Source organism: Callithrix jacchus, chromosome 11 (assembly GCF_049354715.1).
Source record: "Callithrix jacchus isolate 240 chromosome 11, calJac240_pri, whole genome shotgun sequence".
In the NCBI taxonomy this organism is placed as follows: Eukaryota; Metazoa; Chordata; class Mammalia; order Primates; family Cebidae; genus Callithrix; species Callithrix jacchus.
This window is the reverse complement of record NC_133512.1, coordinates 122,106,356-122,129,552: the sequence shown is the minus strand read 5'-3', so window position 1 is coordinate 122,129,552 and position 23,197 is coordinate 122,106,356. Positions and strand designations below refer to the sequence as shown.

The window sequence follows — 23,197 nt, the reverse complement described above, 5'->3', positions numbered from 1 at the left end:
CAATTGGTGTTGAATTCAATTAGACACTTATTAAGATCACATAATATAAAATATGGAAAATACAAAGTGCTGATGACAGTGTGGAAGAACCTAAATTCTCATATAATGGTGGTGAAAATGGAAATTGGTACACTTGGGAAACAAATCTGTTAATATTTATAAAAATGAACACATGTATGTCCTATGACACAGTAATTCTACTACAAAGTATATATGCTCAACAGAAAAGCATATATTTACCAAAAATAGTATATATGTACAAGTATATTTGGTATAGCCAAAAACACAAAACTAACTAACTGCCCATTAACATTAGAACATATAAGTGTAATTCATTCACACAATGGAATATTAGAAAGCAACAAAAAGGAATGAACTGAAGTATCAATATAATCAAGCATCAAACACAATGTACAGTGAAAAAAGCTAGATACAATTGATATAATTCTGTAATTAAATTTAAATAAATACCAAAAACAGACAAGCTAATCTATGACATTACAAGTTCAGTAGTAATGCTTAGGAGTGTAATGACTAGAAGCGAGTATAAAGAGAGCTTCCAGGATGCTGGCAATGGTCTTTTCTTGGTTTAGATGCTAATTACAAATGTGTTATTCTCTTTGCAAAAATCTTTATGCCCTATTTGTACTTATGTAGTGAATTTATATTTAATTTTTCTATATGTACATTTGCTTAAAAAAATTGCCTCCAAGAAACATACCTTGTTTGACTAAAATTATGAATGCCTGGATCATGTTATAGTGTACTCAATAATTCAAGTGTTACTATTTTTTCCCCTTGAATGAATGAGTTCTCTATCTGACAAGATACAGACTTGAAGTCCAAAATTGTGCCCTCTATTTACTTAATAGCCTTGCCCAACCCTTGGATATCATTTAGTTCCTGCTAAGTACAAGGCACTAACAAGGCACTAATCATGGCAAATACAAAAAAAAGAAAAAAGAAAAACAAAACTCTTCTTCCTGACATATAGTTGGCCCCTGTATCTGCAAGTTTTGCATCTCCAAATTCAACCAACCTCAGACTAAAAAATATTCAGAAAATTTTTTAAAAAAATTATACTGTAACAATAAAAAATAATACTAATAAAGTATAACTAGTTAGATGGCATGTACATTGTATTTGGTATTATAAATAATCTAGAGATGATTTAATGTAAATGGTGAAGAGAATACCCATGGGTTATATGCAAATAATATAAGGCTTGAGCATCCACAGATTCTAATATCCATAGGGGGCTCCTTGAATTAATCCCATGCAGATACAGAGAAATGACTGTAACTCGATTTTCTACAAATATCTGTTTACTTATAAATGCATTTATATTTAATTTCTTCGGAAAATTAATCTGTTTCTCATACCTCCTTTTATGCTCTACCACCTCAACTTGCTTTTTCTCCAGACCACATTTATTCCTAACATTACTTGATATAATTATTCATTGCCTTTCCATCTTCCCCTAAAATGTAAACTCCATGAAGGCAAGAACTAAATTTTGTTAACAGGTATAACCCCAGTACCTATAATAGTGTCTGACATATACTTGGTTGTCAATAGTTGTAGAATGTTGTAGTTTATTTCCCATTTACTGCTCCAGACACTTCTAACCAACCACAGGCTTCAAGTAAGATCTACTTTTGTCCCTAAGTGTTAGAAAGAAGCCCTTCCTGTCTTACTACAACTATCTGAAGGCTACATGGAGAATGAATTCTCCTTATGTAACAATGACACCTCGGTAACAAGTATATCTATGTAAGAAGCAACAGGTTAAGAAAAGTTTTAAGACAGTTAACCTTCGAAGATGTTTAAGTCACATAAGGGAAACTAGAAGCAGGAAGACCAGTTAGTTACTACAATGGTCTAGGTATGAGAGTAAAGGGTTACTAAGTAGAATAGAAGAAATGGGAGGGAAAGGGAAGAGATAGCTGGGAAAAACTTTGCTAGGGGGAAGACTAACTTGCATTCTATAGATTTTTGTACTACTATTAATGTACTACCTACTGGAAATCATTTATATATATGTGTGTGTACATATGTATATACAAACACACATACATGAAGTCACATATTTGTATATTACAGGGAAAAAGTTAAGTAGAAATAGTTTGCTTATACTATATGCCTTGTAGTCCAATCCGCAAAACAACTGTTTTATTTCCACGATAAGTTAAAAGAAGAGGTAAGTGAAAGCCTTCCCTGAAATGACAGAGGAAAAAAAGTTATAGAGTCAAAGGAGTTTATAATAAAACCAAGATATAAATAAAAATCAGAATTTTTTATAGCAACAGTTTTGTCTTTCAAGAAGTCAAAGTACTGTGTTCAAGTACTATTTTAAGACAAAGAACAGTCCTGAATTTTTCTAGAGAACAATCAGGTCTACAAATACTTCAAGGTTTATAGTATAATTTCTTAAGTAATTCTATTAGTTAGGTAGTATCAGTTCCTTATTTTGCAGATAACTAGATCAACTTTCCCCAGCTTTGTTTTAATCTGTAATATTGTTCTCTACCAAACAATAAAACGATGTTTGCTCCTAGAAAGAAAACTTTATAAAGAAAGATTTAGAAGTGAAAAATGGAAGTCTCACAAATAAGGATAGTGTGGACAAATCAACAGATTAAGATACAAACAGTTTAGCCTTTGTTTAGCTTCTGTAACTAAGATCTCTCAGTTTTAAAAATGTTATTAGAGTCTCACATAAAATTAAACATTTAATCTGGATGGTTTCTGTAATTTAAGGCTCTGAAATTTAATGATGCTATGAATATATTAGTGGGCTCTTTGAAAACTTTCACACAGAAATCTGATTCATTTAATAAAGTTTAAAAATAGATCCTATTAGCCTCCCTGGCTAAAATTTAAAATAGTTTAAAAACAGATCCCATTAGCTTTCCAGACTTTGATATAGCTAACAAAATATACATCAATTTTACTTATAAAATAGAACTTAATTTTACTTACAGGAATCATAAATAAATATGTAGTTATCAACACTGCATAATGATTCACAGTCAAAAGTAAAAGTACTTACACTTAGAAGATAGAAAGCTGAAAGAAGTGACAACAAAAAGTTGGACAATCTGTAAATCTCAAAACTTTTCTTGACCTTTAAGAGAGCTAAGTCACAGGGCAACCAATTACACAGAAATCTGAAAAAAGCAAGGTACTTCTAATGAGAATAAAACAACTAATTTATTTCTATGATAAGTTAAAGAAGGGATAAGTAAAGCCTTCCCTGAAATGAGGAAAAAAAAATGGTTACAAAGAGCCAAAGTTTGTAATAACACCAAGATACAAATAAAAAAAAAGAATTTTTTATAGCAATTTGCTTACCTAAGGTAAACAACAAATGTTTCCAGACATCTGTAAGAAAAAGTCATCTAACATTTTTAATGAACTGCTAAAGCCAAGTAAGGGGCAACGAAAACACATGGAGCCCCTGAGCTGCAAACACAGGGGAATTAATTTTCATTTACAAGCGATTCTCCACAGACCTGACAAGGTTCAGGATAAGAAGCAGGGCAATGGCAGCAGCAGTTAACTGCATGAAAGGCAGGAAACTGCTTGGATCTTTCTCCTCTTTCTTTCAGAACAAAGGCTTTAAAATACTGGGAGAAGGGCAAAAAAAAAAAAAAAAGGTGTCAATCATAGAACACTGGTGAAAACCCACTGCAGCTGGAAGGGAAGAACAGAAAAAAACACCTTATATCACCGTTAGTGATGGGCAGGAACAGGTACATAGGTGTAAGGCCCAGACCTAAAGCTAGGGCAAAGCAAGATTATTGAGAAGGCCCCCACTCACAAGACCCAGGGACCTACTGCTACCAAGACAGGCTTCACTAGAACAGAGAATATCTACCCATTAAAGGCTAACCAGTACCTAGTAAAAAGAAACACGGTCTACTACTGGAAGAGAAGCCCTCAAGCAGGAGACAGACCTTATTTGAGACAAAGCACAAAGCAAAGACCTAAAACTAAAGATGAGGAAGACAAGAGAAAAGTCTTCCAGTCATCCAGCTCCGATCCTACATACAAAGTAACTCTAGAGGAATACGAGGCCTTTAGTGCATTCAAGCACCAAAAACAACAACAAATACCAAACCTAACTCTACTCCTGACTAGATTAACTCAATGCACCACACTGAAGGCCTAGCACAAAGAAAGACTTACACAGGCCGAGAAGTAAAAAATACCTAAATTTCCACTGTCCTACACAAGGTGTATAACTTTGAATGACAACAACATAGGAGACACTAAAAAAGGGCAAGAAATAACACAAAGCAGTCAAGAGAACCACAATCAATCAGATTAAATGACATTAATGAAATTAAACTCAAAGCAGCTGCTTTTGTTCCTCTTGCACATCATCCAACTAGAAGAAAGGTCTAGGTCAGAATAGAAGGGATAATCAGAAAAAATATAAAGTTACAGTTACCAAACTAAATTTCCAGGACTAAACTGGGGGTCTTAGGGGATTACTAGCTAATTAACAACACAAGAGACACAGTCAACTCATGCTGCCTATCTATTAATACATACTTCCTGGAGGGGGAACCAACGATTATAAACTGTTTTTGGGAAGGCATGTATGCCACAGGGAGTGTTTCTTGTGGGAAAGGCAGAAACTAACCAAATAAACAGTGTGTCTTGCACCCAGAGGTACTGTAAGAAACATAAGAAACACTCAAGTTTCTTATGTTTAGTAAAAGACCTTTTTGGTTAATCATGTTGTACATTATGTCAACAGTTTTACCTATAGTGAAAGTTATTCCATTAGAAAGGTGGTAGGATATTTGTCCCTGCCCTTGTTGAACTGAGCAAAGAAAAGTGGAATCAGAGTTAAAAGAAAAGCTTTGACAATTAAAGGACAATGAGAGACTTTCAGAGAGACTGATGTCCCAGAACTATGTGTTTACAATGCAACAGGGGATGAAATATATAGCTATTCCCTTAAATTCCCAATGATGTATTTATATTAAGGAGATTAGGTTTCTCTCCCACTCTCAGGAGTGGTGAAGCTGAATAGCTACCCTATACAAACTCCTAGATGCATCATTTCAGCCTTCCTCTCTGAGAGTACAAGAAATCCCCTTCACACAGCAGGAAGACATCTGGCCCTCACCGCATGGTTCTGAATGGGGAGGATGGGCAGGGAGTTATTGCTGAGATATGCTGAAGTGGAGCAATTGCTGAGAATAATATAATCATGTGGTGCTTAACAACAGGGTACATTCTGAAAAATGCATTGTCAGGCAATTTTGTATTTGTGTGAACATCACAGAGTATACCTAAACCAACCTAGACAGTATAGCCTACTATACTCCTAGGCTATATAATATAGCCTATTGCTTTTAAGCTACAAACCTGTACAGCATATTACTGTATCAAATACTGTAGGCAATTATAAGACAATGGCAAGTATCTATGTATCTAAACATACAAATCTAGAACAGGTACAGTAAAAACACAATACTATGATCTTATGGAACCACTGTCATATATGTAGTGCATTGTTGACTGAGATGTTGTATACAGTACACAACTGTAACAACAGTCAGCCTCCATTCTAGAAATCTTGTTTGCTTTTAAGACAAAAATGAATTAGCATAGATATATAAAATCTAATAACATATCCTGTTAAGGGCTGAATTGTGTTTTCCCAAAATTCAGGTTGAAGCCCTAAGCCCTAAACCTCTGAATACGACTGTATTTGGAGACAGGGCCATTAAACAGGTAGTTTGGTTAAAAAGAGGCCACTAGAATGTGCCCTAATCCAGTCTGACTGGTATCCTCAAAAGAGAATGGGACACACAGAAAGATACCAGAGTCTCAGGCATGCACAGAGAAAAGGCCAGGTGAAGACACAGTAAGAAAGTGAGCATCTGTGAGCCAAGGAGAGAGACCTCGGAAGAAACCAATCCTGCAGCCACTTTGATACTGATCTTCTAGCCTTCAGAACTACGAGAAAATAAAAGTTTAAGTCACCCAATCTGTGCTACTTTGTTATGGCTGACCTGACAAACATACCCTCTTTAAAAATTGGGAGTTTTCTAAGCTCAGTGCCCCTCAGATGTACTACAAACTCTATGTACACATTATGTACCTGGTCCTACCCCCATAGGACTTGGGGAGAAAAGAAGAATCAGTGAAAACATGAAGTTCATGTTCCCTGCTGCGCCAATAAGTAAAGAATACACTACGTAAATCTATCTGCATGCCTTTCCTCCTTAACAGCTGAATTTAGAGAAGTGTAGCATGCCAACCTACGAGCCCTACCATTCACTGTTGCTTAGGAACTATCTGAACACTTGAGATTTACTCAAATGAAATAAAAACATATGTTCAGATAAAAATCTGTACATAAATATTTACAGTTGCATTGTTCACCATGACAAAAACTGGAAAGAATCCAAATATTCCTTTACTGCGCAATGGATAAATAGGCTGCAACAAAATTCTAATCACTGACAGAAAGAAATACTACTGAAAAAAACAATCTGAAAGAATCTCAGATGCATCATACTAAGTAAACAAGCCAGATTCAAAAGGCTACACGCTGTAGTAGTAGCTATAATGCCATTCATATGACATTCTTGAAAAACAAAAATACAGTGTCAGAAAACTGGCAAGCAGTCATGAGTGGTTAGAGTCGGCAAAGAGCTAACTATAAAATTTTGAAAGGTGATTAACTACTTGATTATGATTGAGGTTACATGTTTACAGGTATTCATCAAAACTCGCAGAAGTTTACAACAAAACAGAATGTAGCACTAAAATGAATTTAATAAAATTCAAAAAACACATATATCTACAGGTTAGAAAAGGGTATGTAAGTACATAACTGAGAGTTGAAAAATGATTCATTCAGACATGTAAAATAACACAAATACCTCAACCTTATTTTTTTTAAATGAACATTCTACATAACAATTTGTTAACCATAAGAAATATATAAACGTATTTCCTAGCTTTAACCCTACTGGATACTAACATGTTCACTTATAGCTAAAAGAATTCATTAATAAAAATGTTCAAATTGGACAGGGATGATGGCTCATGCTTGTAATTCCAGCACTTTGAGAAGTCAAGGAGGGAGGACTGCTTAAGGCTGGGAGTTTGAAACCAGCCTGGGCAACATGGCAAGATCCTGCCTCTATTAAAAAAAAAAAAACTGGGCATGGTGGCATGCGCCTGTAATCCCAGTTGCATGGGAGGCTGAGGGTGGAAGAGCCCTTAAGCTCAGGGGTTTGAGGTTACAATGAGCTATGATCATACCACAGCACTCCAGCCTGGGTGACAGAGTAAGATCCATCTCTTAAACAAAAAACAAGAAATGTTAAAATTGAAAAAAATATTTCACTAATGTAAGTAGAAACAAAAATAAGAACTTAAACTGTCACAGTATTTAACATTTTTTTTATCAAACACACAAAACAATAAAAGTATGCCAAAAGTAGATGCAGCTTGGAAGTAATCATTATTAATGATATGTCAAAAAGAAAAGGAATCAAATCATAGCACCTTATTAATAAATATAAGTATACAAGAAATATCACACTAATTGACCAAATGTAAAATAAGCTGAGAATGCTAACAAGCATTTGATAATCATTTAAATGCAATTAGGTAGAAAAGACCAACTATAATTTGTAAAACTTTATTTAATAAAAAAGAAAATTGGCCGGGTACGGTGGCTCACGCCTGTAATCCCAGCACTTTGGGAGGCTGAGGCGGGTGGATCACGAGGTCAAGAGATCAAGACCATCCTGGTCAACGAGGTGAAACCCCGTCTCTACTAAAAATACAAAAATTAGCTGGGCATGGTGGCGTGTGCCTGTAATCCCAGCTACTTGGGAGGGTGAGGCAGGAGAATTGCTTGAACCCAGAAGGCAGAGGTTGTGGTGAGCTGAGATCATGCCATTGCACTCCAGTCTGGGTAACAACAGTGAAACTCCATCTCAAAAAAAAATAAATAAATAAAAAGAAAAAAGAAAATTCCAGGAAAATAAATAGAAATAAAAATTAAAAAGAAATAAATAGATGAGTAAAACATGTAAAAACCAAATATCTATACAAAGAATACAGACACGCATAACTGAAATGTAGATTTCTCTTTTTATTATCAGATGTATTTTGTCCCTCACCCACTCAACTAAAATAAAAAAACTCACTAAAAATGCATACAGAATATTGCACATGGCATACAAAAGGCTCAGTGAAGTCAGACAGAGCAACAGAAATTACTCAACTGAAAATCCTTGGTCACACAAGCAAAACACAATAAAATAAAGGAGCAAAGAAAAGAATCTCAGAAATCTGTTACAGTATCAAATAGCCTAACACACAAACACACACATGTAAAACTGGCATGCTGAAAAGAGAAAAGGGTAATAATGTGGCAGAAAAAAAAATTCCAAACATATTATCCAATAATTTCCCAAATTTGATGAAAAACACTGAATGGATCCAAGAAGCTCAGTTACCCAGAGAGGAGAAATTCAAAAAAAAAGCATATTTAAGCACATGACAGTCCAACTGCTGAAACTAGAAGATAAAACAGGGGCCAGGGGGAAAAAAATGCACATCACATACAAAACAATAGAAGCCAGAAAGCAGTGGACTAGTATCTCCACAGTGCTAAAAGAAAAAAAAAAGTCAACACAGAATTCTATATCCAATAAATAAATCCTTCAAAACAAACATGAAATAAAGGCATTTTCAAATGAATGAAAGCTATGAGAAGTTATCTCCAGCTGAGCTATACGAAATGGTAGATGCTTTTCAAAATGAAGGGAAATAATGCCCAGATAAAATGGGTCTACAGGCAAAAATGAAGAAGACCAGTAAATACAAAGACTATATTTTCTCTTAGTTTCCTTAAAAGACAACTCACTGTTTAAAGCAAAAGTAGTAATACATGGTGGAGTTTGTAATACATGTGCAAGTAAAACATATAACAGCTGAAAGAACAGGGAAGTGAGTAAATGAAATTTCACTATTGTAAGATTCTTACACTTGTCCATTGGGAAGGAAAAAGCAGGACATGAGAAATAACAAGTGTAACATGAGGAGTGGTACAATTAGTAGCTGTGAGTATACCTTAATACGGATATATCTTGTTAGTACTAGCACATCACTGAAGAAACAAAACAGGTACTGCTCAAAGCCAATGGAGAAAATAACATAGAATAAAAAATATTTAACCCAAAATAACTCAGGAAGGAGAACAAAACACAGGAAAGACAAAGGGAACTCAAACCGTTTGTCAGACTTAAACAGCACCATATCAATAATTATTTTAAATAAATTGACTAAGTATGCCAATTAAATAGTGAGACTGCCAGACTGGATCAAAAAGCATGATCCCATTATATGCTAAGAGATACTTAAAATACTAAACCATAAATAAGTTGAAAAAGAAATTTTTTTTTACAAAAATGGCATTCTATCCAAACAGTAGAGACACGAATGTTACCAGTGCTATATAAACAAAATAGATTCTAGGATAAGTTACCAGAGATTAAAGAAGGATATTTGATAATAATAAAAGGATCAATTTATCATGAAGATATAATAACCCTAAATATATATGTACTTAATAAGCTTCAAAATACGTGAATTCTCTCATAACTAATGGAAGAAACATTTATTCCACTATCATAGTTGGAATAATCATCTCTCGGTAATTGACACAAGTAGAAAAAAATCAGTAGGAATATAGAAGACCTAAGAACACTATCATGCAATTTCACACAACTGACATTTATAAAACACTAAACCTGACAACTGCGAAAGTTGATTATACAGATTGGGGTCATTTACATCTTACCCAAGTAAATCAGAATTGAGGGATGTGGGGTAAAAAGCATTCTGGGCTCATAACACCTGTCCCAAGGATTAACAGCAAGCCTAGATGATGAAACAGCCTGGCATAATCCTAAAACCAGTTTTACCCAGTAGCTGCTGAAAAGATCTGCCCTGATTTTAAGACTAGTTTTACCTACCAATGTGCTTTCTCTTTCTAAGAAAACTCCGTAACTTTATTTTTCAGACACATGGAAGACCATCAAAGCCTGTGTTTATGTTCTAAATTGCAATTCTGATTTTTTATATACATTCCTAAAAACATTTTGCCATGAGGCTTGTCTCCATGTTTCAGTCTGACTCTGATACAACTAATGAATGAATACACATTCTTTTCAAGGTACACATGGAATGTTCAGGAAGGCAGATCATTTGCAGACCCACAAAATAAGTCTCAATAAATTTTAATAAATTTGAAATCTTGCAGAATAATATTAAAAATGAATAACATATTTAGACACATCCTCATTCTCACTAATCCCTATTCAGGTATTTCTTTAACCTTACAGCCTCGTTAACTGCAACTTTTCCTTTCTCCATTCCTTTACATAAAAATATATTTTTACTATGAAAGAGGATATTTATTTAGAATGAGAAATCACAATAAATTACAAATTATAAAAGCTGAAAAATTATACAAAAATGTAAAGTTCCAGAAAAAGAACCTCAATTTTAAATTAACTCGCTGTATGATATACCTTTTTATACATTTGTTTTTGCTATACACTTTTTAATAATGTCTTCATGTTTAATTTAAAATACTGATTTCTACAAAGACTATAAATATATTAAAAATATAAAAATAATTCTATTTCCCCTGTAGCACAGTTGGTTAAAATTTGTTTTTTGCTGTTGACGTTTTATAAAGGTTGTATTCAACTTCACTATTCAATATTGGTAACCTCAAGAAAACTAATATCAAGTTTGAAAAAAATTCCTATTAAGTGTTTTTTAAGAGCTGTCACATTTGTAATTCATACCCTGATACCATTTCAGGCCCCATACCTTTCTGCGAGGCTGCCCGGTGAGCTGGAACATGTTCCAGGAAACCAATCCTATGCTTGCAGGGCTAGCAATATCCTGATTATGAATAAAAGTAACTGCAAACGATTTAAATATATCTCACTAAATCCAAATTAAATATATTCCAAAAGTAAACTTCCCCATAGCTAAATTAAAAAAAAAAATTCTTAGCTGTTCCAAAGCCACTTGATATAAGAGGAAATGTGATGGCAGGGAAGTAAATGTGGAGAGAGAAAGTAGTCTCAATCATCTAAGGTTAAAACATGTTGTGTAAATTTTTTAAATACATGTTGATTCATTTCTTTTTTTTTTTTTTGAGACGGAGTTTCGCTCTTGTTACCCAGGCTGGAGTGCAATGGCGTGATCTCGGCTCACCGCAACCTCCGCCTCCTGGGTTCAGGCAATTCTCCTGCCTCAGCCTCCCGAGTAGCTGGGATTACAGGCAGGCGCCACGATGCCCAGCTAATTTTTTGTATTTTTAGTAGAGACGGGGTTTCACCATGTTGACCAGGATGGCCTCGATCTCTTGACCTCGTGATCCACCCGTCTCGGCCTCCCAAAGTGCTGGGATTACAGGCTTGAGTCACCGCGCCCGGCCATGTTGATTCATTTCTAAGCCTCCTAACAGGGTTTGAAGGGAGCTTGTTCAAGTGAAGTCTTTGAAGCTTGAGTTTCACTAGGCTCTGGCCAGTGGAGCTATAGTATATTATTTTCACTAAAAACAGAAACAATGAAAACTCCTTATTCACAGATAGCAAGTTAGTGGTCACCACCTAGGGTTTGAGTGTAAGTGCATGTTGGGGAGAGGGAGGGCAAAATATATGGAAAAAGAAAATGTTGATACACTCTTAATATTAACTTTGTTTCATCTCACTTGAGTGTAGTGGTTATGGAGCTGACTTTAGTTGACATAAAAGCCATTCACTCTGATTCAAATGCAAAACAGACTCAGCTAAGATTTTTTTTTTATTTATTTATTAAGTAAATGTAAAATTAACATTTTCTCTTGAAAAGAACAGTTGCAACTTCAATCTCTCTCTTTTTGCATTAGTAAATTTTAAATATTATAAGCAATTATACCAAAAGATTTCTGTATCTAAATTGCATATATGACTGGAATCAGATCTCTCAAGTATTTGCTTATCCAGATGATGGAGGTGTTTCTTATTCTCACATCCCTGCCTCCCTTTTGCCTGACCTTATTGATAGACCCTGGGGACACCAAGAATATAGACCCAGTGAGTTGAGCAATGGCTACATCATCAAAAACATGCAACAAGTGACTCTAGCCTGGAAACAGAGGGGAAAGGATAGAAAATTGGTAGGAAGGTGGCATGAGAAGATTCTATGGAGAAGGAAGTTTCTCTCATACCGGCAGGAAGAATGAAATGGTCATCTATGAAATGAAAAGGTCAGGCGATGAGCTCTTATACAGGAGCCATGTGCAGTGTCTGGAGACACATTTGGTTGTCACATTGGGACAGAGATGCTCTTGGCGTCTAATGCATAGTGCTCAGGGATGCTGCTAAACATCCTACAATACACAAGACAGGTCCCCACCACAGAATATGACCCAGCTTCAAATGTCCATAGTGCTGAGGTGGAGAAATCTTGCTTTATAAGAGAGAAAAGCCTGAGCGATGATGAAAACAGGGCATCTGAAGACTTGGTCCTCAGAACCAGAGGTGAGGAAGACAAGGCATGTTCACCAGATCCTGGCTTTCTCGTCCTATGTGTCCATAAGAGTAGATTTTAAAAGTTCTACCCCTTTTCCCATTTGCCCTGAGAATGCTCACTGATGGCACAGTGACTGCAGCATTTACTCAGAGATAGCTTTGCCATGAAATATCTTGCATTTATTATTATTGTTGCATCACTCTAGTATATTGTCTTTGGAAACAAAAGATAGCATTCTATTCATAGCATTCTATTTTTAGTAGTGATAATTTCCATTTACAAAATATTCTTGATTGCTGAAAATGTTAAGTCCCAGAAAACAGCATGCCTACCCGTGACATTAACATCATTCTTGAATAGTTGTTGGCTAAAGATTCATTTCATGAATCCGATTATTTTAAAACAGACAATTTTGATGACTTAGATAATTCTGATTTCAGTACTATTTGGAAATAATCCGAACAGTCTCTATACTTTATTTTCACATTGAAAATCAGTTGGATTTGCTTTGGCCTTAAAGAATGTGTTTACATAAAATTAAATGAGAATTGGCAGCAAGCTGCACTTTAAAAAAAATGACAAAAGTTATTCAGGGCTATAACTTCCATGATCAAATGATCAAAAGTAGAAAAAGGATCAAAATGGCTAACTGGATGTGTAGGTACTATGTGCCTCCTCCATGGGGAAGAACTAGAATAGTAAGCAGATACATTTCGAAAAGAGTAGTAAGTAGATACATTTCATCTAGGAAAGATGGATTCAACAGAGAAGTGACAGGATGTACTTGAAATAAGTAAAGAGAGGTTTCAAGGCATCTTGTGGGCCCCAAACTGCCTGAGCTGCAAGGTTCCTAGGCACAGAGAAACAGTAAAGAAAAAGCCACAGAGCTTCACATTCTGAAATGGACTTTTACAATCTTGGGTATGAGAGAAACTTTCAACCCACTAGGACCTTGGAACTGACAATGGAGCTGCCTAAAGATCACACAGAGATCTCTGGGCAGAAAGGGAGCCTATATGGAATGCCACAGTCCAGTAGCCTAGATACCAGGCTAGGCCGAAAGTAATAATGCCAAGTCTAAAGCAGCTTCTGTTGGGTGCCATTGTGAGAGCCTAGATATCAAGGACATGTAGACATTGGTGCTGCTCCAAGGAGGCAGAAGGGAGACTGGATGCTCCTGCGCATGTCTGGAAGGATTCCTACCACCCTGCTGCAGGGCTGCTGTTGAGAATGAAATATAACTGGACTGCGCTCCCCACAGCTTCTTGCCTAAATTGTTTGCCTGGGAGGGACGCCACTCTCCCTGATCCGAGGCTCAAGACATCACTTTCAGCGTTTTAGGTTGGGCTACATCCTATCCTTTGGCCAAATTTGAGCCGGCATGGCTGCAGCCACCACTCTCCTGAGATGAGACAGGGAAATCAGGCTGTCCTACACATACCTAGGACAATACCCACCACCCTGCTACAAACTGCTGTGAGATCAAGATGCAAGGAAATTGTATTCCCCAAAGTATGAGTTTCTTGCTCATACTGCTCAAATGAGAGAGGCCGTGCCCTCTCTGGCCACAGCCTAAAGCAGGCACCATTTTGAGAGTTTAATGCTGGACTGTCCTTCACCCTTAGGCAGAGTTAGAGTCAATATGGATGCACCTGCCACGTAGCCAGGCAGGGGACATAGGAGACCAAGCTCTCCTAAGCACACATAGGAAAATACCCACCTGCTACAGACAGCTGTGAAACTGAGGAGAAACCTACCCAACCCACTGCAGCTACCAATAACACCAATATGAACTACTTGGTTCTCAGTAGGTTGCTTCATCACCATTACTGCCATTACTCACACCGTAACAACTACCCAGGGGCCTAAGAACCCATCCACACACCTAACTCACCACTCCTACTACTAACTTCTAAGCAAGCACCTGAGGCTACAGAATTGGCCCTCCAGGATCCAGTAACACCAAGGTCAGTATGAGTGGCTCTAGGGCCTAAAAACAGGCACACCCAGCCCACTGCTGCCACCACCAGGGCCAGAAGACTGGCTCAGTTGGTGTCCATGTCTCCACCAAAACTTTACCACAACTCTACTAATAACCATACACTAAGCCCCTGAGAAAACCACAGATATCACTTACCCTGTGTACTGCCAAAGAAGTCACATAAAGACCACACTATCACAGGCACCCAATATCAAAGCCAAAATATCTTAACCAACAACATATACAAATCTTCAGAAAATATTTCTTCCCTACAAAAATGCTATTTCAAAACAATGGAACAAGCAATTGCTACACTGATGCACAGATATCAAATTGCTTCACAGATGCACAGATATCAAAAAAACGGCACAGGAAACACGAAAAAGCAGGGAAATATGACATCACCAAAAGACCACAATTATCCAGCAATAAATATCAATGAAAAAAAATTCATCAAAATGCCAGAGAAAGAAACCAAAATACTGATTTTAAAGTTTAATAAGATGCAAGAGAAATCTGAAAACCAATATAAAGAAATCAGAAAATCAATTCAGGTTATGAATGAGAGATTTACCAATGAAACAGGTATCTTTTTCTTAAATTAAAAAAAAAAGAAAACAGACGTGACAAATTAAAAAATTGAAGAAAATACAAAATACATTCAAAAGATTCAATAATAGATTAGACCAAGCAAAAACAATAATAATCTCAGAACTAGAAGACAGAATGAATTTTGAAACAATGCAGCCAGACAAAAATAGGAAGAAGTATAAAAAGAAATGAGCAAAGCCTTCGAGATGTCTGCGGCTACTTAAAACAAACAAACATATGAATTATAGTATTCCTAAGGGAAAGAGAGATTAAAAGTGTAAAAAATCTATTTCAGGAAATAATCAATGAAAACTTTCAAAGTCTAGCAAGAGAGTTAGATAACCAGACACAAGAGGCCCAGCTATTCCCAGGAAAATACACTGTAAAAAGGACTTCACCATAGCATTTTATATTCAGAATGTGTCAAGTCAAAGTTAAAAAAAAAAAGAATTTTAAAATTAGCAAGAAAGCATCTATCTAGTCACCAATAAATAAAACACTATATAAAACTAACTGGACTTTTCAGAAGAAATCTTACAGTCCAGAAGAGAATGAATGGCATTTTCAAAGTGTTCAAAAAAAAAAACAAACAGACAAACAACAACAACAAAAAAAAGCCTGTAAGCCAAAAGTTTTATATCCTGCCAGAATAAGCTGAATAAATGAAAGAGAAATAAAAAATTTCCCAGACAAGCAAACACTGCGGGACTCAGTAGAAAAAAAAGTAGAAGGATCACAAATTAACACACTAGCATCACACCTCAATGAAACTAGAAAAATAAGAACAAACCAAACTCAGAGTTAGCAGAAGCAAAGAAATAACAAAGATCAGAGCAGAACTAAATGAATAAGAATTAAAAAAAAAAAACCAAAAACAAAGGATCAATGAGACAAAAAGTTGGTTATTTAAAGACAGAAACAAAATTGATAAACTGCCAGCTAGAGAAACCAAGAAAAGGAAAGAAAAGATCCAAATAAAATCAAAGAGGAAAAAGGAGAAATTACAACTGATACCACAGAAATACTAAAGATAATCAGAGACTATTATGTATAACTATATGCTCATAAACTAGAAAATCTAGAGAAAATTGATAAATTCCTGGAAACATACAACCTCCCAAAATTGACCCAGTAAGAAACAGAATTCCTGAACAGATCAATGATGTTAGCAAGAGTGAATCAGTAGTTTAAAAATCTCCCAATAAAAGAAAGTCCAAGACCAGATGGACTCACAGCCTAAATATACAAAACACACAAAGAACAATCACCCACCAACCTGAAATGATTCCAAAACTACTGAGGAGAAAATTCTCCCTACCTCATTCTACAAGGCCTGTATCACCCTGATACCAAAACTAGACAAAGATACACAAAAACAAAAACTATAGACTAACATCTCCAATGACATCGATGCAAAATTCTCAACAAAATACTAGCAAATTAAGACTGGGTGTGGTAGCTCACATTTGTAATTCCAGCACTTTGGGAGGCCAAGTTGGGCAGATCATAAGGTCAGGAGTTTGAGACCAGCCTGACTAACATGGTGAAACGCTGTCTCTACTAAAAATATAAAAATTAGCTGGGTGTGATGGTGCATGCCTATAATCCCAGATACTTGGAAGGTTGAGGCAGGAGAATTCTTGAGCCCTGGAGGTTACAGTGAGCCGAGATGGTGCCACTGCACTCCGGCCTGAGAGATAAAGACTCTGTCTCAAAAATAAAAATAAAAAATAAAAATACTAGGAAATTGAATCCAACAGCATGTCAGAAAGATCATACATCATGATCAAGTGAGATTTATCTCAGGGATGCAAGAATGGTTTAACATACACAAATCAGTAACTGTTATACATCACATAAACAGAATTAAGGACAAAAATGAGATATCATCCCAAAAGATGGAAGAAAAGCATTTGATAAAATTCATCTTCCACTCATGGCAAAAATCCTCAACAAACGAGACACAGAAGGAACATCCCTCAACATAAAAAAGGTCATGTATGACAAATACTCAGCCAACATCATAATGAATTTGGGAAAAGTTTAAAAGAGTCCCTCTAAGAACTGAAACAAGATAAGAATACCCACTTTTTACCACTCTTGTTCAATATAGTACTGCAAATCCTAGGCAGAACAATCAGGCAAGAGCAAAAAACAAAAGGCATCCAAATTGGAAAAGAAGTAGTCAAATCATTCCCAGTTGGCTAATGAGATGATCTTGTATACCGAAAATCCCTAGGACTCCACCAAAAATCTCTTAGGTTGGTAAATTAATTCAGTAAAGCCTCAGGATACAAAATCAATGTAAAAAATCAGTAGTGTTTCTATACAACAATAAAAATCTAGCTGAGAACTAAAGCAAGAACGCAATTCCACTTACAATAGCTACAAAAATAAAACAAAACATCTAGGAATGTATGTAATTAAGAAGGTGAAAGATCCCTGCAGGGAAAACTAGAAGAGACTGATGAAACAAACTGTAAACAACATAATAAAATGGAAAAACATCCTATGCTGTTAGATATGAAGAAATAATATTATTAAAATGACCATATGGCCCACAGCCCAAAGCTGCAAGTTCAATGCAATCCTTATCAAATTACTGATGTCATTCTTTACAGAATTAGAAAAAGGAATTCTAAAGTTCATATGAAACCAAAAAAGAGCCTAAATTGCCAAAGAAATCCTAATCAAAAAGAATAATGCTGGAGGTACACATTGCCTCACTTCAAAATATACTACAAAGCTATAGCAACCACAATAGCGTGGTACTAGTATAAAAATACCCACAGATCAATGGAACAAAATAGAGAAACCAGAAATAAAATCACAAACTTACAGCCAATTGATCTATAACAAAGATGGCAAGAACACTACACTGGGGAGAAGACATATTTTTCAACTAATGCTGCTGGGAAAACTGGATTATAACATGCAGAAGAGTGAAACTGTCACCATATACAAAAATAAAATTAAGATGGATAAAAGACTTGAATGTAAAATCCAAAACTACAAAAATACTAGAAGAAAACGTAGGGAAAACTCTTCTAAATACTGGTTTAGGCAAACAATTCATGACTAAGACCTCTAAAGCACAGGCAATAAAACACAAATAGACAAATGGAACTTAATTAAACTAAAAAGCTTCTGCATCGCAAAAGAAATAATCAGCAGAATGAACAGCTAATCTCTGGAATGAAAGAAAATATTTGCTAACTATGCACTGAACAGGGGGCCAATATGCAGAATTTACAAGGAACTCAACCAAAAAGCCCCAAATAATCCCATTAAAAAGTGAACTAAGAATATGAACAGACATTTTTCAAAAGAAGACAAATAGCCAACAAGCACATGAGAAAATGCTAAATATAACTAATCATCAGTAAAATGCAGATTAAAACCACAATGAAATATGACATGCCTTACATCAATCAGAATGGGTATTAAAAAGACAAAAAAATAACAGACAATGGGGGAAGAGGATGCAAAGAAAAAGGAACTGTTATATACTGTTGGTGAGAATGTACATTAGTATAACCTTTATGGAAAACAGTATGGTGAGTTCTCAAAGATCTAAAAATAGAACTACCATTTGTTCTAGTAATCCCACTACTGGGTATCTACCTAAAGGGAAAGAAATCTTAAATCAAAAAGAGACCTGCATTCATATGTATACCGCAGCAGTATTCAAAATCACAAAGCTATGGAATCAACCTAAGCGTACATAAATGGAGGACTGGATTTAAAAAGTCATATATGTACACACTACTACTTAGACATAAAAAAATGAAATTATGTCTTTCACAGCAACATGGATAGAAATGAAGATCATTATCTTCAGTGAAACAACTGAGACACCAAAAGAGAAATACTGCATGTTCTCACTCTAAATGTGAGCTAAATAATGTGTACACATGGAAGCAAAGTGTAGAGAGATAGACAATGGAAACTTGGAGGGGTAGGGGACTGGGAGTGGAGTGGATGATGGAAGGTTGCTTGGTGGGTGCAAGGTGCATTGCTCCAGTGACAGATGCACTGAAGGCTCTTACTTTATCACAATGCTATATATCAATGTAGCAAAACTGCACTAGATTCCCATAAGTATTTACAAAATACATTTTAAAAATTTTGTTTAAATTATCAAAAGTATCAGAACCCATTTCTTGATATTTTCTGCTTTCATTTTTTTTTTTAAATTGTACTTTAGGTTCTCGGGTACATGTGCAGATCATGTAGGATTGTTGCATAGGTACACAATGTGGTTTGCTGCCTGCTTTCATTTTTTTCACCTAACATTCAATATTCAAAATACTGAAAAATAAATTTCCTTCTTGGTGTTCAAGCAAAACTAATCTTTCCAAGTGATCAATAATTTCTTGGTTATTAGAATGAACAGACACTTTTCAGACCTTTGAGCATCTAACAGCAACTGGTTAGTAGCAAAGACAATAAGAATGCAAATCAGTGCTCAGCCACTTACTGGCTATTAGACCTTGAATAAGTCACTTAACCTGTGTTTGTTTTCCAGTTATAAAATGAGAATATGTAGGGTTCTTAGGATGAAAAGATTACATAAAAAAGCATTTAGGAGAGTGCCTACTACACAGCGATCTGTAGAAGTGTAATTGAAACTTGCTTTCTTAAGTATCAAAGACAGCACTCTCTCCTGAGTTTCTTCCTCCTTCTCTAGACCATTTCTGCTTTTTATTCATGCTACTTTATTTCACTGAGTCCTTCAACATGATTCTCTTCTCTTCTATGCTTTGGCTCAAATCCACCTAAATTGGAGACCTTTTGGGCATCAAATTCCTAAATCCATTTGCCTGCTGAACACTACTATTTATATACCTCTAAAGACGGTTCTAATATGTCCAAAATTGAACTCATCATGTTTCTCCCAGAAAGTGTACCCCCCAGTGTCTTCTCCTGGCTGGTTAGGAATTAGAAACAGAAATTTCCTGAATTTCTCTTTGCCACTCTGGTCTAAGTGTTCTCTAAGACCTACTGATTTCGCTTCTTTATCCTGTCAACTCTAAAACAAACCATTTATATTCAAATTCCTTCTCTATTACATATTATCAAGATGATCTCAGGCAAATTGCTTAATCTTTCTGAAACACAGTGTCCTTAATAACACTATCTATGCCATAGGTTTTTGTGATGATTAAATAATATATATGTAAAGCACTTAAAACACTACCTAACACATAAAAAAAACGCAATGAATGTTAACTTTAGTTTTTATTATTACTATCTATTTTCAATGTCCTTCCCACCATCCCCTCTGTCACTGGCCTAGATCATCAACTTCCCATCTAAATTACTGTAATTGCCTCTTAACTAAACATCTTTCCTCTAATCTTGCCTTCTCCCATATATTCTCTACCTAGAAGCAGTTTTTTTCAACTCAAAGTAAATCAAGTCTTTCTGCCGCTAAAACTTACTAAGGGCTTCCCATAGCTTTTACGGTATTATCCAAATTCCTCAACGTGCATATAAAAACTGGTTGTTTCTTTGTTTTACCCCAAAGGAAGGTACAGCGCAGTCTCTTGTCCTGTAATTTCCAATTCAACTGTCCTGATGTGTCAGAATCAAAAGCTCTCTCATGCTCACATATCACAATGCTAATATCGCACACTCAAATTAATTTTAATTTGAGATTACATGATTAATCCGTCAAACCCCATGCAAATGTGATTACCTACAGTTCAGGGACTATGTTTATTTATCTTTGTACCTCAGAAACGTACTCCAATGTTTCACAGACGAATTTGATAACTGTTTGCTAAATAAATACCGAATAATGAAGAATAACTTATTAAAGTATTCAATTTCAAATGTTATGACAAAGATAAAAACCATACTTAAACCACTTCTCATAAATAAACTCAACATTAAAAAACTGCATTCCTTTTAGTAGGAAAAAGCATTCAGCGTTACAAAAATTCTTACCTTAATATATTTCTTGCTATAATAAGAACCTGGCTGCAGAGATCAGAAATCTATGTAATTTACTCAGTTGGCTGAACTTCAGGCACTCCACTGACTTCCTTTATTAATTCAAGTGGCATATCAGTTCTGTTTCACACCGGTCCAAAGCACCTCAGCTAGAGAAGTTGACAACTTGCTGCTGAGGATACAAAACCAGTGTTTTACCCAAAACGTAGTCAATAATTTGCTTTAAGCCTCTTTGACTTAGTTTCCCTTTCCTGTACTATAGTTAACACGTTTAGGGTTGGTCGTGGCAGGAGGATGGATTTTTTTTACAATTTTATTGCAAAGATCAATACATTACATTCTTCCAAGGATCTGAAACTTAACCATTGTCTACTTAGCTTGTATATTTAAAGTATATCTAAAAAGCAAATTTTAAGATCTGTAACAGTTCACTAACAAACGCCTTTAACATTGTGCTTTAAAAATGTAAAAGTTATTGGGGAAGGGCAGGCCGAAAAATCGTTGTTTTTTTTTTTTAACCCAAGGCAGTTGTAACTATTACATAGGCAAATTGTGCACAAAAAGCTTAGTACTCCAAGATGTTCTTGTGTCTTCCTCCCTTCACCCGCTAAATAACGGAAAAAAAATTACTGAACTGAGGTTAACTTGTGCCTCGTAGGCTCCACCTTATTTCACAAACCTCTTGACTGGAAAACCCACAAGTATCGATATCTAATTTTAATGTATGCGCACCAACCTTCCCCCAAGCCACCTGACCTCCGTGAAGGCGGGGACTTGGACACAATTCCTGTATGCTTCTCCCAAAACACCAAGATGCTGAACTCAGCAAGCTGGAGATAATCACGCGTAAGAGGAAGTGTTTCTCTGCGATAATTACATTAAATTTTGATCTAAACTAATTCAATTCCGGGCCAACGCGTTCCGTCTGGTACCCACTCAACGAACACACCTAATCTTAAAAACTTCACTCACCCGCACTCTAGAAAGAAACCCAGGAAGAGTTTAGCCGGGCGCGCACGTGACGTCATACGCACGCTGGCCGTACAGCTCCACGCATGCGTGCAGGGGCGCGGGGCATATACAGCCGCTTGTCCTCCGCCCCAGGGGGAGAAGCTGCTTAACCGTTCACACGCTGAAGGCGCCTGGAGGTTTGACGAAATACGAACCCAATGCGGCGCCAACGGGAACTTAGGGCCAAGGTACAGGCCCCGCCCCGTCCGGTCACATCCCCCAGAATTCTCGCTGCTCCCATTAGCTCCCCGTCCGGTCACATCTCGCTGCTCCCATTAGTTCCGCCCCAATCGCTTTCCCTCTTTCGCGGCGGGAGGCACCCTCAGGAGAAGCGGGCGGGTCTGCTGGGCGGGATTTGAGCTTCCCTTTGGTAGATTGGAAGCTCCTGTAAGCAGGGCTCTTCTTTTAACGTCCAGTTCTCTTCCCCCAAGAAGTAGCCACCTACTGCAGTCTTTATACAAGGAAGCATTTACAAGGATAACAATGTTATTTGAGAGTTTTTGTGATAATTTCAGGCATTGGCATAATGCCATCAATGTGTCTTGCTATTTACAGACAGATTGGACTAACCTTGCCATTGTTTCATTGGGCTATGATTTTGTGGTATAATCAATATTTATTATAAATTATTTTATAGATTTATTATACTTATTTAATATTGATTTTAACTTGTAATTGATAAATATTATAATTTATCATTTTTAATGATAAATTGTTAAATGTGACTCCTCTGCTAATTTCAGATATATGCTTTCCATCATTTAAGTGAAACCGTCTTAGTCTGAAACCAAATGTAATAATTACATGAATATTTCCAAGGCTAATTTGAACTAAAATATCTTATCTATATACATATTTGCAGGATAATAAAGCTAGCTATGTTTAAAGTGCCTTTTTTTTTTTTTTTTTTTAATCAACAAGAAGCATTCAGTGCTAATCCAAATTCCGTTTCCCCTCCCCATCCCTGAAGTTATGTCCCACACAGAAGCCAGGGGTGATAAGTGCATGAATTCAGGAGCTGTCCATTTGAGGAAAACTATAAGGAAAGTTTAGATGCTATTACCCTTCCTT

At 36.0% G+C, this 23,197-nt stretch overlaps 1 protein-coding gene across 9 annotated transcripts in view; it reads right to left on the bottom strand.

The window, feature by feature from the left end:
• POT1 (protection of telomeres 1) overlaps positions 1-22,418 on the bottom strand; it is a 131,795-nt gene extending 109,377 nt beyond the window's left edge. For 3 of the 9 annotated variants that reach the window (XM_078343863.1, XM_009003136.5, XM_078343864.1), the window contains exons 1-2: positions 22,088-22,418; positions 21,110-21,287 (exon numbers count right to left, since the gene is read on the bottom strand). The gene's annotated coding sequence lies outside the window, so the exon portion shown is untranslated. Of the gene's footprint in view, positions 1-1,541; positions 20,070-21,109; positions 21,288-21,851 lie in introns of those variants that run through there. The other 6 variants (XM_009003138.5, XM_078343865.1, XM_009003137.5 and 3 more) reach the window with 5 other exon arrangements.
• Between the last annotated feature and the right edge of the window lie 779 nt (positions 22,419-23,197).